The sequence below is a fragment of the Pygoscelis adeliae genome, unplaced genomic scaffold (genome assembly GCF_000699105.1).
Source record: "Pygoscelis adeliae isolate BGI_AS28 unplaced genomic scaffold, ASM69910v1 Scaffold223, whole genome shotgun sequence".
NCBI lineage: Eukaryota > Metazoa > Chordata > Aves > Sphenisciformes > Spheniscidae > Pygoscelis > Pygoscelis adeliae.
The window spans coordinates 1,305,081-1,330,092 of NW_008824543.1; the positions used below are offsets into that span (position 1 = coordinate 1,305,081).

The following is a 25,012-nucleotide window of genomic DNA, read 5'->3' on the forward strand; positions in this document are numbered from 1 at the left end:
TTTTAGTCCAATTTTTTTTTTTACATGTATTTATGCTTATTTACATATGCAAGAAAATAATACTCACATTCCTAAATAAAAAATTGGCTTCATTGCTTTGTCATCTCCAGGACTGAATTACCATGCTGCATAAACATCTGTTTCCTTCCTCAATTCCTAATTTTTCAGTTTTGGGGGAATATACCCACTATTACTTAGCTATTCCATGCTAAGTATAAGGGATTTAATTTCCTAATTTTCTGGCTGAGGGCATCTCTGCTCAGTGTTTCCAATTTCTATTTTAACTGAAATTATTTCTCTCTCCTCTGTATTATGCAGTACTGTAGGACCACAGATGGTCTGGTTAATCAATCGAACTTGCGACCAAAACTGACAATGAAAAAGGACCTGTTCACACAAGAACTAAACATCCAATCAAACAAATCAAACAAAATTACAGAAAAGAATTAACATATTCCTATTTCATCCTTTGGCTAATGTGAAATTGTTCCTTAACATATATTATGTAACATTTTATGTCCAGGCATGTAAGTCCAGTAACTGGCCTTTCACTAAGCCATTTTAGAGAGTCAATCTAGCAACAGGGTTTCAGAATGGTTTTGTGGCATGCAGCACACAAAATTCCTTTTCAGATTCCCACCCATAACTCCTAAATCTAACACTGATCATACAGTGGTAAAAACTCTAACCAATGAGTCTGTCCTTAATTCTGTCATAGGACCAACCTGAAATTCATAGCATTATTTCCAAGGCAAACTGCCATTTTTTTCTTCTGCAGCAGTATTTACCCTGTCAACCTGATTTTAAATATTGCACATACTTCCTGATGACATTATCAGCTGAATTTGATCTTCTCTGTATAAAGAGCCACTTAATAGGAGGAGGAAGTTTCTTCTTACTACTTTACTTAGGTATGGTGAATGCTTATGCAAGAACTGGTGATGAATGTCAGCCAAAAGGAAGAAATCCTTTCTTACACCATGAAACATATTGATGTCATTGTCTCCCTGCTTCATTTAGGTTAATAATAGTTTCCTATTAATATTACATTAAATCAGAACAGGCTTTTTTATGGAGATATATACAGGAAAAAAAGCTGGTGCTTATATTTTTAAGTCCCGGTTGCAGCAGTAAGTAAAACATACAGTGAGTATCAGGATCAAATTGTAGCATCTGTCTGTAAAGATTTGTTGGTATAGAGCTGTCACCCACATGGCTTCTTGTCTTGTATTAAACAAGACAAGTGCAACAGAGAAACATGAAAAGTGTTTAGTGCTGCAAGTCAGATGCAAAGGACAGAAAATTCAACAGATCTTCTGAAGCTAGTCCTTGGATGCAAAATTTTCAGTAAAGACATTTGTAAAAAAGTATTTTAACCATAAATTTAAAAAAATTAATCTTTTTTGAGTTAAAAAATTTTCATCCATTTTAATGAAAAGCTAGATTTTACTTATATCCCTTTTCAAGTAAATACGGCTTTCTTATTAAATCGGAGATGGCACAAAAACTATTACTCTTGTTTTGATTATGAACTTCTCTGTATTTTTCAGAGATCTGATTGAACTAAACAGCACAATTTATGATTTCGCTAGGGACTTTTACGAAAGCCAATCCTGATTAGAGAAATAACCTCCCATCTCTAGGAAAGAACATAGAAGAGGGGAGTCCTTGAGTCTGTCTGACTTTAGATTCGGTTACAAATGCAATGCACAGATCTAAGGTGCTCTCTTCCATTGACTTTGTCTTTCAGACAAACTATTCAGCCTTCGCACATGAGATCTGAATGTCATATATAGAACAGAAAGAGAAGTCTGAGGAGAAAATGGAAGTTTCCCAAGGTGATGGCATACAAGGAAAGAATCAATATTAGGTTTGTAGTCCTAGGTACAAAGTTGCCTTTGCAGTGACACTACATGGACTGGGTTTTTACCACTGCTTAAGTTTAATACCTAACTCAGGGGCTTAAGGTAGGCAGTTAGTTTACCTAAGTCTCCTACATAATCAGTGAAGAGTGTCAGGCTCCTCTAGAGGTGCTTCAGAGCAGAAGCCGTACTTGTGGATTCTGAATTACTTTCTGAAAGAACATCTTCTGTATTTAATCTCTCAATAGCCCAGGAAAATGTGTCTCCCCCATTTAGGCACCTATGTTAGGCATGTAAGGTTAGGCAATAAGAACTGCCTTACACATCTCTCTCCCTTACACATCTCTCTCCCTGTGTTTCTGCACTCCATTTCTATTACTTTCACAAATTTTGCTGAAGCTAGAAGTAGCAGATTTTATCAGTGCACTAACTGGTTCAACCACACTCTTTCCTGCTCTGATACTTCTGGTTGTTTGCATGTCTGAACAGCATCTCAGTCTTTGATCCCCTCTAGGGAGCATGTGCTCTTAAATTTGACTATTTTTAGTACCTCATCTATGACCATCTCCTCCAAGATGAAAGATGTCCCTATCTATATAACATGGGAAGGTGATGCCTACATAGGTTTGTGAACTGCGTACATACTAATGTGTGAAAATACCTATACAGGCATAGCATATTGTATTTTTATAATTATTTTTATAATTAATCAGTATGACTGTTACAGTCTCCTGTATTTCACCTGAATATCAATTTATTTACTTCTTGTAATTTTTCACACTTAGATAAAATCAATTTCCCATTTCTGAGAAGACAGCATACTGATTAATAAAAGCTCCAGTCTACTGCATGTCCTCCCTCCTGTGATCTGCGGGCATGGAAAACACTGATACATTTTCTTTGCTAAGCGAAAAAATTCTGCAACAAGTGACACAGAAGAGAACAGAAAGTTCACTTAAACTTTTTGAAGTGAAAAATTATAATACAATTCTTACGGAAGAGCCAGTACATTAAGCATGTGATTCCCTGCCAATGGAAACAATCTACACAGACTATACAGACAAAGAGTGTAATCGGATCAGAGACACATACAAGTCAGAAGGCTCCAGCAGTTTGGTTCCATCTCTCTCAGAGACCCTACTGGACACATCAGGTCTGGATCCAGCCTGCAGGTTATAGTATGGACCACTACCAAGTCTTTTAAAAGTGACCCAGTCACAATACCTGATAACTACCCAGAGGAGGAAAGGCATAGAAGAGAGGGAAGCCAGGCTTGCTTTGTTACGGAGCAGATGTCAGTATCTCTCAAGGAGGTCACAGAGATGTAAATGGCTGCAGGGGAAAAAAAAAAAAAAAAGAAAAACTTTTTACAAGGGTATGTACTGATAGGACAACGGGTAATGGCTTTAAACTGAAAGAGGGTAGATATAGATTAGATATTGTCCTGGTTTCAGCAGGGATAGAGTTAATTTCCTTCCTAGTAGCTGGTACAGTGCTGTGCTTTGGATTTAGAGGGAGAACAATGTTGATAACACACCGATGTTTTAGTTGTTGCTAAGTAGTGCTTACACTAGTCAAGGACTTTCCAGCTTCCCATGCTCTACCGACTGAGAAGGCTGGAGGTGCACAAAGAGCTGGGAGGGGGCACAGCCAGGACAGCTGACCCAAACTGGCCAGAGGGACATTCCATACCATGTGACGTCATGCTCAGTACATATACTGGGGACAGCTGGCTGGGGGGGCCGCTGCTCAGGGACTGGCTGGGCATCGGTCGGTGGGTGGTGGGCAATTGCACTGTACATCACTTGCTTTGTGTATTATTATTATTATTATTTTATTTCAATTATTAAACTTTTTATCTCAACCCACAAGTTTTTCTCACTTCTACTCTTCCAATTCTCGCCCCCATCTCACCGGGTGGCGGGGAGAGTGAGCGAGCGGCTGTGTGGTGCTCAGTTGTCGACTGAAGTTAAACCACGACAGATATATGGAAGAAATTCTTCACTATGAGGGTGGTGAGGCACTGGCACAGGTTGCCCAGAGAAGTTGTGGATGCCCCATCCCTGGAAGCGGTCAAGGCCTGATCAGATGGGGCTTTGAGCAACCTGGTCTAGTGGAAGGTGTCCCTGACCATGGCAGGGGGGTTGGACTTAGATGATCTTTAAAGGTCCCTTCCAATTCAAACCATTCTATGATTCTATGATTCAATATTCCCAGCTCCACAGCAGTCACTTTACAAGGGGAAACATGGAATCTGTCATGCTAAGGATTTATAAAAGGATGAAGACACACAATATACAGCAGAGTACTGTATATTCAGGAATATCCATATCTCAGCCCTTCTGGAGACAAAGTGACGAATTTGCACAGCACCGAGCAGGTCTTAGGGGGCTGCTCATGAAACCCCTGGGGGTATTCTATCCAGCCATCCTCCTACGTAGGAATTTCTGTTATTCTTAGCAGGTAGCACATGAATGCCTGCTTGGATTACTCATGCTTCTGGGACACAAATCTATCTGGACATTTAGGCAGGAATTTGTAGGAAACCACAAGGTAGGAAAATCCAATCTTAGGTACTCACTTCCTTTTTCTGTGCTTCCAGTTCTGTAAAATAAGGCCATGATATTGACCTTCATTATAAAACACTTTGAGAGCTGTGGATGAAAAGTACTAAATAAGAACTAATTACTATCATTAGGTTGGATCCAGAACCAAAAGTCGTCGGTTTTCTAGTTCAGCCTTACTTGTGACTACAATTATAATCTCATCAGAAGATTTTGGCCTAAAATGGCAGAAATCTCCTAAGGATAATTCCAAGTATTTTAGTGCTGTTCTATTAGAAACCCTAGCTTTACTTGAAACTCAAGTCCCAATTGTCTAGCCTTACCTAAGCCTCATCATCTGTGTCTCACCATAATTCTTCATGGCTGCATTTTGCTATTTAAGAGTTAGAATGCCTGAAAATAGAATTACTATTTGCTCTCAAAACAGTTGTTTTCCTCTTTACTACAAACGGAATGAAAACAAAGCAGATACAAATGGACAGTGATAATTTCAAGCTGATTAGATTTTATAAAGCCATTCAGAAAATTATTTAAAGTAGATCCTGTGTTTCTGTAAGACCAAAAATACTACCCTTGATTCCATAAGATTTCAGCTTTTTCTTGACAACCCCACTGCTCCTTCTGGATGGTTTTTATTCTTCTTTTAAACCTCTTTAATAGGCAAACTGAATCCTGCCTCCTGACAGCATACCAAGGTACCCAAAACAAGAAAGTATATGTATGTGCTGAGTTTCTTTTGCTACAAGCTTCAGATCAAGCCTTTGATGAGAAAAACACATTCTCTTTCTAAAGGTGAAACACTTCAACAAATATTGGTGCAATATACCTGCTTTATTATAAAGAAAATCCTGTGTAAGAAAGGGCTCTGAATTCAAATTCCCAATCCAAACTGTGCGTCACAGTCTGAATTTCCTAGTCTGATAGCACTACTAAAATGCCTCCCAGAGACTCAATTCAGCCTTAATTCAGGCTTGTCTGGCCAGTAGAGAATTAAGGAAACCCCACAGCAGAGCCTAACAGCTCTAACAGCTTCGATGTTATCTCCCATATTCCCTCCACATAGAAAGTAGCTGGGCAAAGGAGCGTTCCTCAAAAACAAATGTTTAAGAGGAAGATGAAAGAATCCCCATCCAAAGTGGGCAATTCAGGAGTAGTCCAGCTCTAGATGATATTTCTTTTTAACATCCATTGAACGTTAATGATTATAACTCTAAGTTTCTAACTTGTTTTATGATGTTCTCACTACATTACATCATGGTACCCTGTGTATAAAAACAATGGAACGAAAGTCTCTAATTTTAGCCGCCGTAAGTTAAAGAATAAATGGCAGCAGAAGTTTTCACTTATAATTGCAGGATTTTAGGTAGCTACAGAAAGTTATCGTTTCTGTACGTGAACAAATGCTCAACCATTTAAGCAAAATGTCAGAAACTGTAAGTAGTTGTGTGTGCTTAAGAGTTAATGGTGAAGGTGTCAGTACGCTCAGAAATAGAGCCGACTTTTCCATGTCACATTCAGCTTATTAATAACCCAATTATTTCTGTCGCAATGGCACATACCTCTCTTCGCTTTTTGTTATTGTTATGCAACTAGAATAGCTTTCAGAATCATTTTTGGCTGAGCTTGAACAGGTAAACTATAAAATTCAGCTAGAATCAAGTTTTATGCTGAAATGCTATTGAAATTCAATAGAGGAATGTTGAGTGACATAGAGTATGCAATTATGCAAGAAGACTGTTTGCAACGAGCCATCTTGGAAGTACTTCCATTTGTGAGAGGATTTTTTCATATTCTGAATCTGAATACATTAAAAAGCCTGTAATCAGTTAATAGAGTCAAATCTGCAATTCTTAATTCTGAATATCTTCTGTAACAAGATGAGCTTCTCAATTCTTGTGATTAACTTAAAACGAAGCCAAATACAAGAAGTTGGTTCAGAAAAATCAATGCAGGGAATTATTGCCAGTTTTCTCATAAATATTTCTCCCTTAGAAACCACTGAAATTTACACTCTCTTTATCATGTGTTGTGTAGGCTTATACGCAATTACAGCACTTCCTACATAAAATAATACAAATCTGGGTAAGATCTTGCATAAATGGATATAAAAATTATATGCAACCTCCTGGAAAATTGCCGAAGTGGCCCTTATGCTTACAAAATAGTGCATCAATCTAATATAATCTCTGTGTGTACACATGTATGACAATATTGCCGCAAAGCTACTCTGTTTAGCTGTGTATTTTCATGACCTTGAAGCTCAGGATAATGTATTTTTTATTCTATTCAGTATCTTCACACAAGGATATCTACAATCATTATAAAAAATCTCCAGTTGGGGGGGGTGGTGGTGGTGAGGAGGGACTTCAACTGCTCAGTTTCTAAATTAAGCTACATCTGAAGTTAAAAATAGCCCTTCTGCCTGAAGATGCTATGCTGCCTGAATTTAAATAGCCTGTTTCTTTCCCTGACAGATAACATTTATTCTGCTCTCTGCTGCTGCAAAAAAATGCCTTCTATAAGGAGGCTACCTTTTTTTTTTTTATGTCCAATTTCACTTCACCTAAGACAACAGAATTAAATAGAGAGAGTCAGTGTTCTAGCCAGGATGTGTATCAATTTTCCCATAGATACATTTCTCAAATTTTACTAAATAGACCTAAAATATGCATGCATATATATGTGACTTTTCCTAGCTCTTTGTGCACATTTTTCCAGGAAGATCTATAGTAAGAATATATGACCTGAAATGTAATCAGATTTCTACAATACACGTCCTAAAAGTGCTTGTGCCCATCCCTACCAACCTCTTTTGTTTTCATTTACTGTCACATACATATATATATTTTTCTAGATGTTTCATTGCTCATTCTAGATAAAAAGAAGTATTAAATGCAATTACATGCACTATACATGAAATGGTTTACTCACTGTTTTTCCACAAAGCACTGAATGGAAAAGAGTAGAAACTGTATCCTGTTTCTCTCTGGGCCTAACACAGAGCCAGCATAAGGATTTCTATCCTATCCATATTCTTACTGTGATCAGAGACTGAGTGGTCAGAATTAAGTTACACAAGGCCTGCTTGTGCTACTTATGTAGAGTAACTCAGGCATCAGCTTTATATTGCATGCAGATTAGAAAGGTAAAAAATCTTTTAGCCATCCAGCCCCTTCTTGCCAAAGCAGGTTGATTCTTTTTGTTAAAATTTCTAGTGCACCATCCATTGTAGTTTTAAAGTTTCAAGCACTGTATCCATGCTCACCCCTGGGAAACCGTTGATTTTCCTCAATATTGTCTTGGTTTCGGCTGGGATAGAGTTAATTTTCTTCCTAGTAGCTGGTACAGTGCTGTGCTTTGGATTTAGTACTAGAATAATGCTGATAACACACCGATGTTTTAGTTGTTGCTAAGTAGTGCTTACACTAGTCAAGGACTTTTCAGCTTCCCATGCTCTACTGACTGAGAAGGCTGGAGGTGCACAAGGAGCTGGGAGGGGGCACAGCCAGGACAGCTGACCCAAACTGGCCAAAGGGTTATTCCATACCATGTGACGTCATGCTCAGTATATAAACTGGGGGGAATTAGCCAGGGGGCGGTGACTGCTGCTGGGGGACTGGCTGGGCATTGGTCGGCAGGTGGTGAGCAACTGCATTGTGCATCATTTGTTTTGTATATTCTTTTATTGTTATCATTATTATTATTTCCCCTTCCTTTTCTGTCCTATTAAACTGCCTTTATCTCAACCCACGAATTTTTACTTTTTTTTTTTCCCTCCAGTTCTCTCCCCCATCCCACTGGGGGCAGGGGGGGAAGGAGTGAGAGAATGGCTGTGTGGTGTTTAGCTGCCTGCCGGGTTAAACCATGACAAATATTCATTCTAAATTTATTCTGCCTTAATTTCATCATTTTATGAGAATTAAAATTAATCAGATTCACTTCTACATTTTAGGCAAGAAAATATGAAAGGCATACTTCTAATATACAAAAATGAAACTTGAATCTTGCTATATTGAGACAACCCTACTTTCCCCCTCTTTGTTAAACTGCATATTTTATATGAGCACTCCTAAAGGAATAGCACAGAAAGACTCAGCAATAAGTAAATGAAAGATGAGATGGATATAAGTACTCCTCTCACCCCCGAGCAAGACTTTCACATTGCAGTCAATTTGTGGACTAAAAGCCTGAAAGATCCCTGAAAGCTTTATAAGCATCAATAATATTTGCAATGATGTAAGCCAAAGGCAATGATCTAAATTCTGCAGTCCCTAATTAAATAGAACACCCACTGAAGTCAATAGGAATTGCAGTCAATTAAGCTGTACAGTATTTCAGGTCTATAGCATTTTACATAATGTTACTACATAGCACCTACGAGTAGTTTTATTTGTATAGGGCACTGTTTGCAAGATGCAAGCCTTTGTGAAAGTAGACAGGACTGGAACATCCATATGTAGTTCAGTTATTTAGTTTGAGTTGAACCGAACTGCAGTCATCAATCAACACCACATTAAGGTAGGATACCTATTCACTTATCTAGGTGAAGCTATAAGGCTACTTTGATTTGTAGGCCTGAAACAGCAAGGTCAGTCTTGTTATAGGGGGACTGAATTTGACTCAAATTTTAGATAAAATGGGAAATAAAATTAAATCCTTGTGAAATTTGATGTGCATGTCCATAGCCCCAAATACTCATCATCAGAGTAATAGAATTTCTCTAAACGCATTAACCCAAGCTATAGTATCAGCTGTTAAACACTTACAAATAAACAGGTACGTGTCTGGCACAGACCTATCATGTTACAGGATAGTTTATACAAGGTACACTTGTGTCAGGACTTATAAGGCTCTGGGACTTCAGCATTTGTTGGAGTCCTTAGCTGTTACACCCCTTACTCAGCTTTATTACCAAGCATGTGAAATGAGAGCCACATGTGTTGCCACTGAGGAATCGGAGAGGAATGAGAGTCTGCAGCACTGGCACTGCAGATGGTTTGGTATCACTTCTGCTTCTGGGGAAGACAGGATCATGGCTGCCAGAAACCATTCGCTTTGCACTGTGTCAGAGAGCTTCACAAAAGCATGTAATAATGCATGTAATGAGTCTCCAGAATCACGTTTGTGAGGCCTGGAGAATGTTTCTCTTTCCAAATGTGAACTACTGAGTCATCCTGTTCATGTGAGACAGACTATATTCTCTTCCCAGAGAGCTCCTTTGAATTACTATTACCACCAGATAACAGATGTTACTCTCCAGGAAAGTTTTTCATACAAGCTCTTATAATAGTACAGATTATTTCAACTTGACCTTGTAACTACAATAGAAAAACAAGATGAACTGGGGGATCTCAGAGGGCTGTGTGTTGTAGTACTTTGCATATCTATGTAACTAGGCCCTGAACAACATGACTACTGAAAACATTACACAAAGAATAACAGATAACGTCCACAGTCTTATAAGGTAAATACTACTTATTCCCAGCTTACATATGGAAAGCAGCAAGCCCTAAAGTATTTAATGGACTTGTCCAACATCATACGGTAAATACGTAACAATTCAGGAATAAGTGATCCAGTGTTCAAAAGCATCTATGTCTCTTTAAAACTTAGAGCCCACAGACGTGCAATGAAACTCAAATTAAATCATTTGAAAATAGGATTAAAAGTATAAATTGGAAGCTTTTAATAAAGTGGTTTAAAATGCCCATCTTCTGACAACCGCTTCTGTTTTAAACCACAAGACGCTTTCTCTCTAATCACTTGTTCAAAGCGAACCTTAACATGCACTTTAAAAGAGACATTGTAAAGTACTGTAATACATACTAAATTTCAAACTTTCCTAACTATGCATACTTCTTCCCTCTGCATGCCTTCATTGCGTTCCTGGATTGCAGCTTTGGACGATAAAGCACATTTTCACCACTTTTTTTCAAAAATGCCAGTAAGTAGCAATTTAAAATCAGACATTTGTATTGTAACTATTCCTGTGCCTTCTGGCGCCACTTTAACTAAGTTCATGCAATTAAATTATTTCCCTAATGCCCTGAATACATGCATTTCATGATTTCACATCAGAGTTTTGGAGTTATGTCACCAGATCCCAGAAGTAATAGTGAATATAGTATAGAGCTATGCTTATTCATAGCAGTGGACAGTCAGGCCCAGGTAATGCAGTAACAGTTTGGATTCTAAACAGCAGCGACAAAATACAGAACCATAGGGCTTTGGTTAGATAAAAATGAATTAGTAAATTTTTCATCAGATGGTCTCATTAAAACTCACAGTATTCCTTTAAGAGAGATACTGTTCATTTAAAAAAAACAACAACAAACCAGCAAAAAAAGTAATGCCAGATCACCTATCAGATAAAATAATCTATCAGGTCTCAGGAGAATGAACCTCTAACAGCAAAGGCCACAGTTTAGGCTGAGCTGTCCAGTGCAGTGATACTACTGTTATCAATAATGATTTGCTTTGTCACACGCTATGTTTAGAAACTATTGTTCACTTGATTATTCATGTTCATTTATTTTTTGCTTTCTGTTTTGCAACGGATGAGGACTTTGGGCTACTGAATGTTTTTATATTTTCTTGCACTTATCCAGCATGTCTCAATCTTTCTAGGGTAAGCACTCCTTCTCTTTTGTCATCCTAACTTGTCCTCCCATTCATGAGTATCTCCTCGTTTCCCAGCCTGTGCCATACTTTTCCATCCTGGTCTGAAGCCTGACTTTTCAGCAGTGGATCAATTTGTGCTGTTAATTCTTCCTCTTCTTTTCTATGTATTCAAAAGTAGAAGATAAGGAAACAACTGGAATTCACCACTCCAAAGTTTCCAGCAATAGACATGGCATTAAAAGGGTCAAATTGCTCGACAGCACTTATGCTGTGTCATGGGTAAATACTGTATCCCAAACTTTAGTGTCTGTCTCTATCCAGCTTATCCTCCCCAGCTTACCACCCCAAACCCTGCATACCAGCTTTATCGAGATAAAGATATCCAAGAACCCTGTCTTTTCCTAGCAAGCTCCCTGGAGCTTGGTTAGTTTACTGCATTCCCAATACAAGCACCACTAAAACCACTTAGTTCCACCTAACCTTACAGCTTTCTTTCATTACTCCCAGTCTGTTTGCCTCCTGATTTCTCAGACTTGTTGCTGCAGAATTGCCTGTCTCCTGCATCACTCCTCAGAGCCACAAATACCTTGCCCTAATTGTTGACAGATATTATACTGTGAACAAATCACAATGCAACTTTATTCCCTTCTCCTCCTTTCAGCTTCTATCTCTCTGTCCCACTGTCTGAATGTAAATGCTATTCTCTGCATAATACAGTCATAGAGCATTTTCAAGTTGGAAAGAGAGAGGAGAAGCAGATAGGCAGGAAAAAGGTGAACAGAAAGACAAAGACTGAGGCTTGCTACACACCACCTTCTCCAGAAAGGTTTACCTCCGAGTCTCTCATTTGAAAACCTACTTTATTAATTAACATGCCTTATCTAGTTGTCATCATGTTATTTTTCTGTCATAAGACACCACCTAGAATAATACAAAATGGTCTTTTTGTGGTTTTGTTCCCCAGATTACTAAAAATGGTGGAATCATATGGAATGCTGATAAACTAGGAACATTAGATAATGATAAATTTTCTTTGAGCTTACTGATTTTTTTTTTCCTCCAGTGTAACCATTTAACTATTATGCATATCTTAAACTACTTAAAAGTGATATTCAGAACAGAGGTGTCAAAAAAACAGTAACAATTTTTAGAAAGCGGAAACAGGTCTACTTTCTGAATGTATTTTCTCAACTGCCTGATAAAAAGATCATTTTCACCTCAGACTAAAATTGTCACTCTCAATTTTCTTCTCTCTCATATATACACATCCAGACTCACTGCTGTGCTCCAGCTGTTTTGATAATGCAAAGCTATCATAAAAACATCTGAATACATAGTAACATCTAAAATTTAGCAACTGGAATTTACCATGCTAAACTAAATGCCCTAAATGTATATTTCCTCTGGGAAAAAGTGTGAGTCAAACACACACTCCGTATGTATTTGCAATAAGCAGGAAATAGAGTGAAATAAATATATGTGCTTTACTCTGGTTAATATATGTCATGCCCATCACGACATGTAAGATTGCCAGGACGTGAAGCACATGGAAGCTATGCATAGGTGCAAATATATTAAGCAGCAAATAGTAATTTTCATGAGACAGTTACTATTTTGAACTTTGATACCTTAGCAATTCTGCAAGAAAAACAATACAACAACCTCTTCAATTGCCCCTTTCTCACAGGAAGCCAGCACACAAACAGAGGACTGTACCAACAAACATGCTCTTGGCTCAAAATAATTCCAATGTAGGTCATTTAGAACAACAAAAAAAAACCCACCCCAAACCAGCCACTTCAGTCATATATGTTATAACCCAGATTACACATAAATACTCCATAGAAACTTCTGAGGTCATTGGAAACTTCTGAATGGATGTTTTTTTGCCGCCTTTCCTATGTATTATTTATGTGCCCTCACATGCAAAAGAACAAAATTTGAGCCAATTCTGCGAGGCACTTGTCACCACCAGCTTCCACTGGTAGGATCAGTTCCAGAAAAAATTCTGCAATCTGGAGGCTCTATTTTCTTATTGCCCACAGGTGAGCAAAGAGTTAGCCTATGAGCCTGCAAGTGTCTATTTAATAGACAAAATTTAAAAACAACAGGAGCTCAAAATCTTTAACATCTTCTAGAACAGGGCCTAACTCCGGATTTTCAGTTTTCCAGTTGATGTGGCCTGTTATATACATACAGTACAATGAAGACTATTCAGAACTTCCCATTTGCCTTGGAGGCAACCACAGTTAATGCTCTGTAATCTGCATTACAACACACTGTGGGATTTTTGTTTTTAATTAATTCTTTCAAAAATATTTTTGGGATGAGTGGATATATACGGTGAATGTAGTGGTGAGAAAGGCTGTGCGATTCATAATTACAAAGAGAATAAAATCCTGACCTGCTGTATATGCAGCACGACTAAGATTTCATTGTCCAAATTCGGCAAAACCTCTCTGCTATTACTTATTTCAAGGTCAGCTACACGTATAGCAAAAAAAATTGGTAATGATGCTTAGTGTTTTGAATAAATCCAGACAAAGCTGTTAATAAAATAGAAAAGAAAAATCCTCACTTACCTCAATAGTTGTAAGCTGTTATTTCATACTCTGCAAACTTTCACTCCCTACTATCTAAACAAAAGTTCTGCAATCTTGATGCTAGAATAGCTCTCAAATACATACTGCAGAATACCAAAAAAGAGAAAGCCTATGTTGTCCTTACTAGCAGGCATCTCTCCAGGGATGATTGGTCATTACCCTGGCAACCCTCACAAATGGCAAATGACGTAAAGAGAGTGGGAAAAAAGCCACTGAGAGCAGAAAGCACTATATGCATTATAGATAGTTCTGAGAATCCATGCTCAGATATGCATTAAATGGCTTCAGAGGAGCACAAGGGACCTTCCATTTTGCAGAGATGCCTGCCAAGGTGAATAAGAGACTTTCTAATTTTTTTTCATAATCAAAGCATTGGGAGCATCTTTAAGTCTTTAATTGAAGCAAATTGGTTTCTGATGATTTTAATAATTCAGACACTGTTTTTATTCTCTTTTTTCCAATTATATTAAAATTTCCCATTAAAATAGCTCACAGTGGTATTCAGACTAGAGTAGATGTATTTTTCATTATTCCTTTTCACTTTATTTATTGTTACGTAAAGTTACTTATTATTATATTTACTCACGTTAGCTCTCATACTCTCATTTTTACCTAACAATGCATTTGTACAAATTGTGCAAGAGTTCTTGTGTTTATGTCATTAGAAATAAACACATTAGCAGCTGTATTTAGTGTTACTGATTACTATACTCTGCCTAAAGACGACAAGATTCTAGCCAAACATCAGAGAACAAATTAAAAAGCATTTTGTTACTTTTGCACAGCATGATCACAGTGAATTTGACCACACTATGATGTGTACATCACAGAGCTAAAGAAATTTGGGTGTGATTAATTCTTTCACAATTAGATGGAAAAAATCGCAAGATAAAAAGGAAATCTGCTTTGAGATTCTTTAGCATCTGCACCACTCTTCTTTAGACCATTAAGTAAAACTGAAGGAATTCTGGGTACAAAACCCAAGAAAAGCATCTTCCACCCCTGCTTGCACATGTTACCAATTACAATTCAGGATCGGGCATCCTTTTACTTGCTCTTCTTTGGACCTCAGGATTTCTGTATTCCTAAATGCACATAAGCCAGCTTTCAAAGAGCATACTGGAAATCATTAGCACTCAGATCATTTTATAACCTAAAGGAAAGGGCACAATTCTCAGAGATGAAATAAGAAGAACTGAGGAAGTAAGTGAACCAAGGTAGCTGTTCTAATCACTTAACTATTATGTAAAAGTTGGATGGGAACGGCTCTACCATGACAACTGAGTTTTGTGCTGAACTCCTGATGAAAACATGTTAGATGTATTTGAACTCTGCCCCACTTCAAACCTGAAATGAAGTAGAAGTAACCAGTAGCTGCAACTAGGATATTTCTGTACCTAGCTGCCTAAATACACTTAGTTAAAACTTTTTGGAGTAAAATTTAGCACTCATTGAAATTTAGATGCATTCAAATTTAGGTGTCTTTGAAGAAGAGGATAGACAGGCTTTAGAAGCCCAGCTTGTTCATACAAGAATAAAGGCAAGAAACTTTGCCAACACCTAAGTTAAAAAATTACATCTAGGTCCTTCAAGAGCAAACAAACTATAAAGCTAGGAAGAATCTGTGTATTAAGCACAATGTACATGTCTACCAAAGAAATCCTGTTAAAAATACAATTTCCTAAGCGTAACAGAATGAAGACTCTGAACTGATAATTGTACAGAGAAGTACATGCACTACTTCACCAAATAACGAAGTTGAAGTAAAAGAAAAATCTTTATCAGAACAGTTGCTCTGGAATAGTGAGATTTCTTTACGGACACGGCAACACTCAGAGCCCTCAGTTTCAGGGTGTGGCAAAAGCACAACATTGCTGCACCGTTGCTCTGCACTTGGAAAGAGCCTACTGACACTAAGCATGAATTAGCCTTACCCTCTGGTTGCTTTTAGTCAGACTGGAGATTTGACTGAATCTTGTACAGCCCCACAATTTGAAAGCAGAGTAACAAGAGGGAAGACAAGTATCTTCACTTGTTCTCTTTCCACTTGTTTCCAGTCAGTGTTAGATCTATACAGAATCACCATCTACCTGAGAGAATATGTAACTAGATCAGCAGCTGGGTCCCTGATTGTCCTCATGACTAGGGCAGTGAGCTGAGATTTAAGGAGACCCAAGTTATTTAACTCAGCTATAGTACTAGCTTGTTGGATGAGTTCTCACAAAATGTTTCCCCAGCTGTACAACATGAATAAAGAGTCTAACTCCTTTAAAAAGTGCTTTCAGTGCTATCACTGAAAAGGTTTATAGAAGAAAGGGCTTCATTTTTATTACTTTCAAAATCTACTATCCCCCTGCAGTCAGGAAGAAGGCAGTACACTTGTATCGTGACAATTTTCCAAAAAGGCTGAATGAGACATTGCAAGTGACTGAATTTTATGACAGAACAAGTAATGAACAGAAAAGATATTCAAAAGATAATGCTCCACCAGGTGTACTTTATGTATTTGCTGAAGACAACTGATTTTTAATTATTTAAACTCTGGCAACATCACACTAGCAAATGTTCTGCTGGGTTATAATTGACAGAAATATCTTGATCTGAGTGAAGTAAAACCTCAGTATAACATTACCTTTGATACTACATTTTTTCCTGACAGGAGGACAGAAAGCACTATTTTGTGTTTAGAAACCACAGAAGGCAAAGTTCACCAATATGTAGATGGCCAATGCATGCTCTATGCTTCCCGTAAATCTTCTCTTCGATGGTCTAAATCTAAGCTGCTCATTTTTTTCACAATTACCCTTTGCAGAAATTTAGATCCAACTACAATCTTTCTACCTACCTTCCACGCATTACCACAACTGAACAAAAATCTTACCCTCAGTGTTCCCAAACATGCTTTTTAAGAACAAATGCAGCCTGTCATGGACATATTTTGTATGAAATGTTATTACTATGTAAGACCAAAAAGTATTTTTAACTATACAAAAACTTTCCGTGTTTTTGCAAAAAGATGGTCTTAACTAAACCTTCATCTTTTCTAATCATATCCAACCCTACCAATTCACTTTTGTCTCAGCATGTGAGATTGACTCGTGAATGTTCTGGGCAGCACAACGCGGACAAATCCAGTCAATGAATGGGGAGAAGGGGTGCAGAGCTGGTGCAGAGCTGCAGTCAGGGAACATGGCTTCTAACGGAGTCTTAGGAAGAGGCACAGAATGTTACACCCATTTCGTGACATTGTGTCAGCCATGCTGCTGAGTCTAACATACGTAGTAACTGATGGAAAATTGGGTTGCCAATCCTTGAAGAATCCTTTCCATACACTGATAAAATTTGCCAATACATTAGAAAATTAAATTAAAAATCGGTCAGTGCATTAAAAAAAGATTGGAGACAAATAATCAGATAAGTAAGTTATTACTTATTTTATTCTGAGTGATTCATCCCAGGAAAGGATCAGCTCACTCAAGTCAGCGGGAGTTAAAAAATCTGCAGGATTTTTCTGGACCAGCCATTTAAACGCTTGTGAAATGCATCATGTTGCAGAATCCAGCCACTTAAACATGTCTGTAGTCACCTGGCGTAAAAGACAATCACACAGGGCCTTCTCCGTACTTTCCAAGTTCTGTCCTTCCTCTTATGTGTGTCTACTCCAAATCTGTTTTTTGAGAAAATTAGCTCAGGTTTTAGCAGACCCAATGCACTATATGCCAGAGAGTTACAGAAAATTAAAAAAAAAAAAACTATCAGAACATATTATTTCTATAAAGGCCCTTACACATGTCATGTAAACGTCAGAAAGGGGTGAATCATGATTTTTGTTTCCTAAGCTATGAATATGATTCTGAACAATACACTGTTAAGTAAGCAAATTATTTTTTTCTTTCTCTGTCCTTCTAGAGGACAGATGTGTGCCTTGTCAGATGATTCCAAACCCATTATTAGTGTCCTTGCGCTTCTCCATTAAAGATATTGCAGCTAGACTAGCTGATGTCAAGGATGCCAATGTTGAAAGATAACAACATTCCCTAGCTGGCTTTCAGCATTCCCTGGCTTTCACATGATTTGGCTTTAACTGGAAACATTATTACACTGAAATTCAGTGAGATAAACTAAGGAATAGAAAGTACTAACATTCAGAAAATGCAAACATCTGAATATGAACACACTGCTGTTAGTATCCTTTAGTACTCAATTTTAATCAAATTCACAGACACAGTCTGCTCTGTAACACGGATGCACCCAAAACCAGCAATTCATTAGTCTCGCTCCATCTTTTTTCCAGTTCCAGCATTTGTCATCTAGCACCTTTGCAACTCAGACCAGTCTCCCCTGACCCCATAAACTATGTGCCAAAATATTCCAATAGTGACAACCACCTTAGCTGGGGAACCCTGGGGCAGGAAAACTGGAGTATTCTGACAAGAAAGGACGGTGGCAAGTCCAACCATTCCAACACAAGACAGGGCAAGGTCATACAGGCCACCAGTGATGACACCTGCAGTCTCTGCTGAATTACTTTCAGAGCTGGTAGTTCAGATTAACCATCAGCTAGCAAGTCAACCAAACCACGCTTCTGGTACGTGACACAGCCTCAGGATCCATACAACACTAGAACTTCTAGTGAACAACATAGGTCTTAAGTGCCTAGCACTGGCTATCCCTGTGCTAGCACCAGCGAACGTGAAAGCGCTCGTATACACTTAGAGAAACTGTGTTTACAACTTTGTTTAAGGCAGATCTAAACAAGCCATTGAAAATAAGCAGCTTCTGAGAAATATAGCTTAAAAGGCCTGGTTTCCTCCAGTTGTGTTTCATGTTTGGATTCTTTTGTGCGTCTCAAAAAGCAAAAACTTCTGATCAAAGCTCTTACTAGGATAAAGGTATTCATGCAGTCTGTGTTCTAGATGGATTATCTGTTGTCAACTAATATAATATAGCTTATGCTGCAACCTTATAACCTGTGGAAACAATCAAAAAGGTAGCATAAGCCCAGTTTCCTAAAAGCACTTGTTTAAAAATACCTGAGACTTGCTCACGTTAGTTCTCACCTATCACAAGCATCCCTATCTCTATTTTTCTTGATTGTTCAAAGAAAACAAGTATCACGACTGACAATAAAACTCTCCCCCTAAAAGCCTGCTCTAGTTGAAAGGTTCAAGAAATTAATAAATACAAAATACCAAGACTGTCATGGAGTGGTGCTCGTATATGCTGTTTATGTCCTGTGAGAAAGAACATCCCTGACCACCCTCCTAGCCAGTATTCCCTATGACATAGCTAATTTTCATATAAAGGAGTAAATAATGAAGACTACCCACACACGTAAGGTGACATGTCAGGACTCAAGGAAAGCGCATCATCTGCAGATCTTGTCAAGTTCTGCACTGTACCACATCTTTTCCTGACAACATTTGGAAACACTGATTCCTCTCAATTTCATTTGCAAGGAAGATGCCTTGGGTCTGATGCACCTCTTGGCTACAATTATGCTGCACTGAAATAAAAGACATTATGCCAGTGTAAAAGTGGTGAGAGAGAAGAATCAGACTCCAAGATAACCACATAAGTGGAACAAAAAGGGATTACAAATTTGCATGTGATATAAAAATCAGAATTCTTATAATAGTTACTAAAAATGCCATGAACTTACCTGTTACAGCAATTTCAAAGATCATCAAATAATGCAAAGATTTTATCTACCACCCCAACGACTTTTTAAAATGGAGCATATTAATACAGATGTGTGCTGATGCTGTAATTTAGCAGCTGATACTTTTGAACAGTAATAGCATGACTGCCCTAGAATACAGATTTTCTGTGAATAAATATTCAGATAAAGCACTGCAATCCTAAGCTTCCCCATATAAATTGGTGTCTCCTGAATAAAAGCACACCCTTTTCTGCATCAGACTTCTTGCTGCAGTGCAACTGCATTGCTCTACATACTCATTTTGGATGATAAAGTACATACTTGTCATAGTAATGACCTAAATGAATTCAGGAAAAAAGTGACAATCTCTTTGCAAACATGCCCATCCAGCAAATACACTATTATTTTTCCTCACTACCGTTTAATAATTAAGTTTATAACAATCTCTTTTTTGTGATACAATAATAAATAAATCTAGAAAATCAAGCCAATGCCTTGTTTTTTGAAACCCAGTAGAAATAATGCTACTCTAGTTTGTACTCCAAAATCTGCTACGTTGATGTTGATTGTCAATGTCTCTGCCCCCCACTTTCCCTATGCCTTCTCCTGGTGGTAGAACAAACATTGCACAGAATAGACATGGTTACATCAAAACCTCCCCTTCACAACAAACATTTCCAGATGTCAAGTGAAAACAGCTTTCTATTGTAAAACAGGCCAAGATTCCAAGCCTAACGGGATTCCAAAAAGGTAGCATAAGAAGTGTCACGACTCCCGTAAGATCATTGATTAGCGCACAGCTCTACTCCCAAGACTGCCTTATTTCATCCAATAAAGAATGCATATGCAGAGATAGGCACTCAGGGCTTTTCTCTCTCAGAGGAGTAGGTTGATCAGCAGCCTGTCCTTTTGGATTCCTTACCTCTGACTGCACAGAGCCATGATTCTTAGCTGCATGGTATCGCAGTTTGAAACTGCTAGTGAGGCAACACAGCACTCTCCTGGAAAGTTGGGAATAGGAATTTTAACCTTGCGAGACTGAAGACAGAGCATCTGACCAAGAAACAGGAGATCTGTGCTCCATGCTACCTGCTCAGCTATTATAGCCAAATTTCCATTCTAGCAGTAGGAAGTACAGAGGATCAAAATGCTTCATATAATGGTAAGGCTCAGCTGACACAAAGATCTTCTGTTTATCAGGCTAAGCTGGCTTCCCAACTGTAAGTAGCTTTGTTTCTACAGATGAGAGGTACTGAATCAGGTCAGGTTTGGCCCAGCAAATAAGCCCTGCAAGAATCCAGAGTGACTACAGACTAAGCACTAAGCCTGAAACAGTAAGTTCTGCCAGATCTGCGCCAAATGAGACATATGCACACAGGAGACTCATTTGAGAAGGTCAATACAGGCACACTTCAGATCTGGCCAGGGCTGGCTTAGCCCAGCAGACCTATTACCTTTGAACCAGTTCCAGGCAAATGTTGCTGTACCACCTTCAGACCTAATCTGGCTCTGTGAGTTCATACTATGCCTGAGCTAAACAAGAAAAGTGGTCCAGAGTCCTCCAATTTGGTTTCACAGGAACCACTTACGGTTCAGAACAATAAAGCAGCACTAATATTACGTGGCTTTTTTCCCCCCATTCTCCAGTGTATCCTAGCCACTATTATTCCAGCCAGTCAGCTGGAATCTCAGCATGCATTCTCTTTTTTTTTCTTCCCCCTCTTCAAAAACTAGTCAGACCATCTATTGGTGATGGAAAGTTGACTGTATATTAACAGCAAGCACCATCACCTCTTCCTTCAATCACGTTCTAGTAAGAGCGAGTCATGAGTCTTTTACAAAAGGACAAGTTAAACACACCAGCTCCAAAAGAAGATTTTGGAACATATATCCCCGTGACTGCCTGGCTGGAGTCACAGGCAGATTTCAGACATATCTTGTCTCCTCAGCATTTTCAACCGCTAAGCCCAAACACCCTGTACAGTGCTTATGCTGTCGCAAATCCAGGTTTAAGGTGTCTGTCTTTAGTGCATTTTATATGAAACATAATTCAGCGCTTGGATTCCAGTCTGAGGTAAGAACCTAAAGGTCAGGTGTGGCAATGTTGAGGCCCCTTAGTGAGGTTTAGCATTTAGTTTGTGTTCTAGCTCTTTCTCTGCAGAAGGAGGATTATAGCATATTTATAGTCACAGCATCCCTGTAAAGAAGGGAAGTATTAAAATTGACAAAGTACCCAAGTACTTTAGCAAAGAAAGGGGAAAGTTGAGAGGTCATACAAAGTGCTTGAGTGAATGAGTATTACTGATTATTTTGCTTTTTCATCTACAGACACTTCTTTAGTTCACATAAACATTTAAGACCTCTTCTGAAAATAAGAAAAATAAAACCTTTAACGTGCATTTTGCAATCGAGAAGCAAGAAGGAACACAGACATTATGAATAACCCATTGTCACAGCCAGTCTGCTGCCACATCTAAAAGCTGGCACTGCAGTCTGGGAGGTTGACTGGCAGTTGTATGGCACTGTTCAAAAGCAACAGGACATCAGCCACCCAATGGGGAAGTGCAGCTTGTTGAGAAGCAAAAAAATCATTCTGTTCAGTTTTGGCTTAACATCTACATCACTTTCTACACTGCTTTATATTACCAGAAAGGTGAATGCACTTGCTTGAAACAATGACATCTTAATGAAGTTTTAAAAACCTCAAAGCAATAATCAGCTTCAGATTCTCCAGACTATCACTGATTAAATTAACTTCTGCTTACTAGTAAGCATCATCATTTGGAGTCTTGATTCATGCCTCACTTTTAAAATGATTCTTCTGTTTATTCCTGTGGACAATTTATGTTAATGCCTGACTCTAGCGTTATTATATACAATGTCACATACAGTAAATCAGTATGTGATATTGCCATGAAAAGCACATAGTTTGCATTATACCTATACCTGCAACTCCTGCTGAGATACTATGGCCATTTGTACCAATGTGGGAACGTAGATAAAATACATTCATTCTTTCTATCTACTTTGATTTGATAATCCTTGCTTCTGAGGAAACTAAGCAAAAATACTTAAAAAAAAAAAGTATTTGTGTACGTTACGGACAGTGGTGGCAAAACTCTAGATTTCACCTGCTCTTATGCAAACATAGGACAATGTGCAGGAATTCACTGAAATAATCCTAGATTTGTGTCTCTTTAAGCAAGGTTGGACTCTGCTCAAAAAAGATGCCTGGAGTCTATTTCTCTTGTGCATTGAATTTTGTAGGGTTATTCTCACTGCTGTAAAGCAAAGTCACTGTAAAATGTTATCAAACCACAGTGATGATGTTCTACACATTTTCCACTGATGTAAATGCCTATAAAAGTGCAAGGCAGAGAAAAGTAAGACCTAAACAGGTCTTACATGTCAGCCTAAATTTCCTTCCCTATATCCTCCAGCTTCTTAAGGATTACACAGATTTGGCTTTATTTCCTTATGTTTGTCAAATCCTGAGGCTTCTAGATACCAGCACGATTTCCAGTGCACATTACCTTGCAGTTCTTACTATCAGTCCCGATCAACCACTGGAGCAGTAAAGATGAGTCAAGCACAGGCACGCCCTCTCTCCATGCCTCACACAGCCACAAGCCTCTTTACCCCAGCACACATTTTCTGATGGCATCACCGGGAATTCTTCTGTGTTGAAGAAATACTGGAGAAAAATAAAGCAGCAGAATGCTATGTTTGTTTCTGGCTTGCAGATCAATCAGAAGTAGCTCTTATGCAGAGAGCAGGATCTGGCTTAAAGTGTCATTTATCATATGAATACAATGAACCATTACTACAAATACAAGTACAAGCATGAGCTAAATGAAGATCCTGTGGCATTGTAATTCGAAATTTTCTCAACTGCTTTTCCCATCTGCAATTAATTCCTCTTCCTCAAACAACTCTACCTTGGGTATTAGTGCCACATACTGGAAATCATGATAACACGTTAACTTTAAAAGATTTCATAATACAAAATCGAGATGCACTGACTTTATGAGGTATAGTTAGTGAAACAGCAGTAATTATATTTATCTTCTAATGCTAGCATCTGTACTTTGTAGTTGTACTGTATTATAACTTATGTAAAAACTTACATTTCTTAATTGTATGATAAAATTATGAATTTTCCTCATTAAAGAATCAAACTGTGTCAAATTAAATTCCTTGCCCTTGAGAGTTAATAAGTCCAACCACCTCCTGATATTCTCATAATTGTGCTTAAAAAACCCCACCCAACTGATTGTCCCTTACTGTTGGATTTTACTATTTTTCCTATGTTTTGATTCAGGATGAGACTTAAAGGGGGATTGCTAGTCACCAGCCTAAGGTTAACTGCAGCATCTTGGGAGCAGTAGTCCAAACATATGCATCTAGCCTGCTTTTCTCCTTCACTAGCATAAAGTTTACTGGAATTTGTAATAATCTGTTCTATTCACAACAGTTTTACAAACCTCCTGAATAAAACTACTGGGTACATCAAATGCAAATTTTATCTCTCTTCTTACTTCACTGATTAAATTCAGTGTAAATAAGGAGATATAATTGAAACTTAAGTTACAACTTAGAGAAAAAAACAAAAACATTTGTAGGAAGTTCTGAACTCCCTGTCAAAATAAGACAACGCAAGACTCATAGCACTAATTTTTGTCTTACGGTGAAAATATAAGAAACACTTTTTTATTATTTACAGTCCAATAATTAATTGCTATTAAGATCACTCATTATGCTATGCAACACTTTATAGGTAAATGTAAAGGTAATAAATAAAATATCATTCTATTATGCTGACTAAATATAATCACTTGGAGATCCTTACTACAGTATTACAGAAATAAGCTATACCTCTTCTGTGAGCTTGAAAAGAACACTCATGATTACAGTAAGCCATACACAAAAACTCCCCACCAAACCAGTCCCCCATTCCCTCCAAAAAAAAACCCCGTCATAGAATCATATAGGAATTCAAAAAGGTGCACGTATCCAATGCTTGCACTTCAAGCCAATTCCTCTATTCTGCAGTTAGAATTTTAGTCTTCTCTAATGCTAACCTCTGGTTATGCCTGAGGTCTCTTTCTTTTGTTTCCTTTAATTCCTACAACTTTATAGTTTCCCCTCTCGGGTTGTTCTGGCTGAGCGCCAAGTTTGGCTGAGAACGCTGACACCAAACAAGGCGATCTGAAATCCTAATTACAAGTTCAACTGCTAAACAGGCAGGTGAGCTGACAAATCAGAACTGCCCAACTATCCAGACAAGCCAGCCTCATGGACCAAGGTCTGAGGTGCAAAGGAGTGCCCCAAGCGAGAAGGGAACAACACAAGGTTGGCACATCAAGATATACTTTAAACACGTTTTATTCTCAGTGGAAGAGCCCAAAGGAGCAGTGACAGCAGCAAGGGAAGGACTCGGGGAGAGCCCAGCTGCAGTAACTGCCGCTCCTTTCCACAGCCGGCCCCTCTCCCCCAGAGGCGCTCCACTCACCCCACTCCTCCGTATCCCCTCATGCGGCAGCAAGCCCACCCCACGAGCCCTCAGGACTCCCAAGCTACCCCTCCCCATTCCACCGAACCCAGCAACCTTCCCCTCAACCCTCCCCGCCTCATCCGCCCTCCCAGGCCTCACCAGCCCGCTCCTCACACCTCCCCGCCTCGCCACTCTCCTCACACCGC

General features: G+C 38.5%; 1 protein-coding gene across 1 annotated transcript in view; it reads right to left on the minus strand.

The window, feature by feature from the left end:
* Positions 1-25,012, minus strand: part of GNB4 (guanine nucleotide binding protein (G protein), beta polypeptide 4) — a 75,081-nt gene extending 50,069 nt beyond the window's left edge. Inside the window, exons 1-2 of the mRNA XM_009321707.1 lie at positions 24,966-25,012; positions 22,846-23,006 (exon numbers count right to left, since the gene is read on the minus strand). The gene's annotated coding sequence lies outside the window, so the exon portion shown is untranslated. The remainder of the gene's footprint in view (positions 1-22,845; positions 23,007-24,965) is intronic.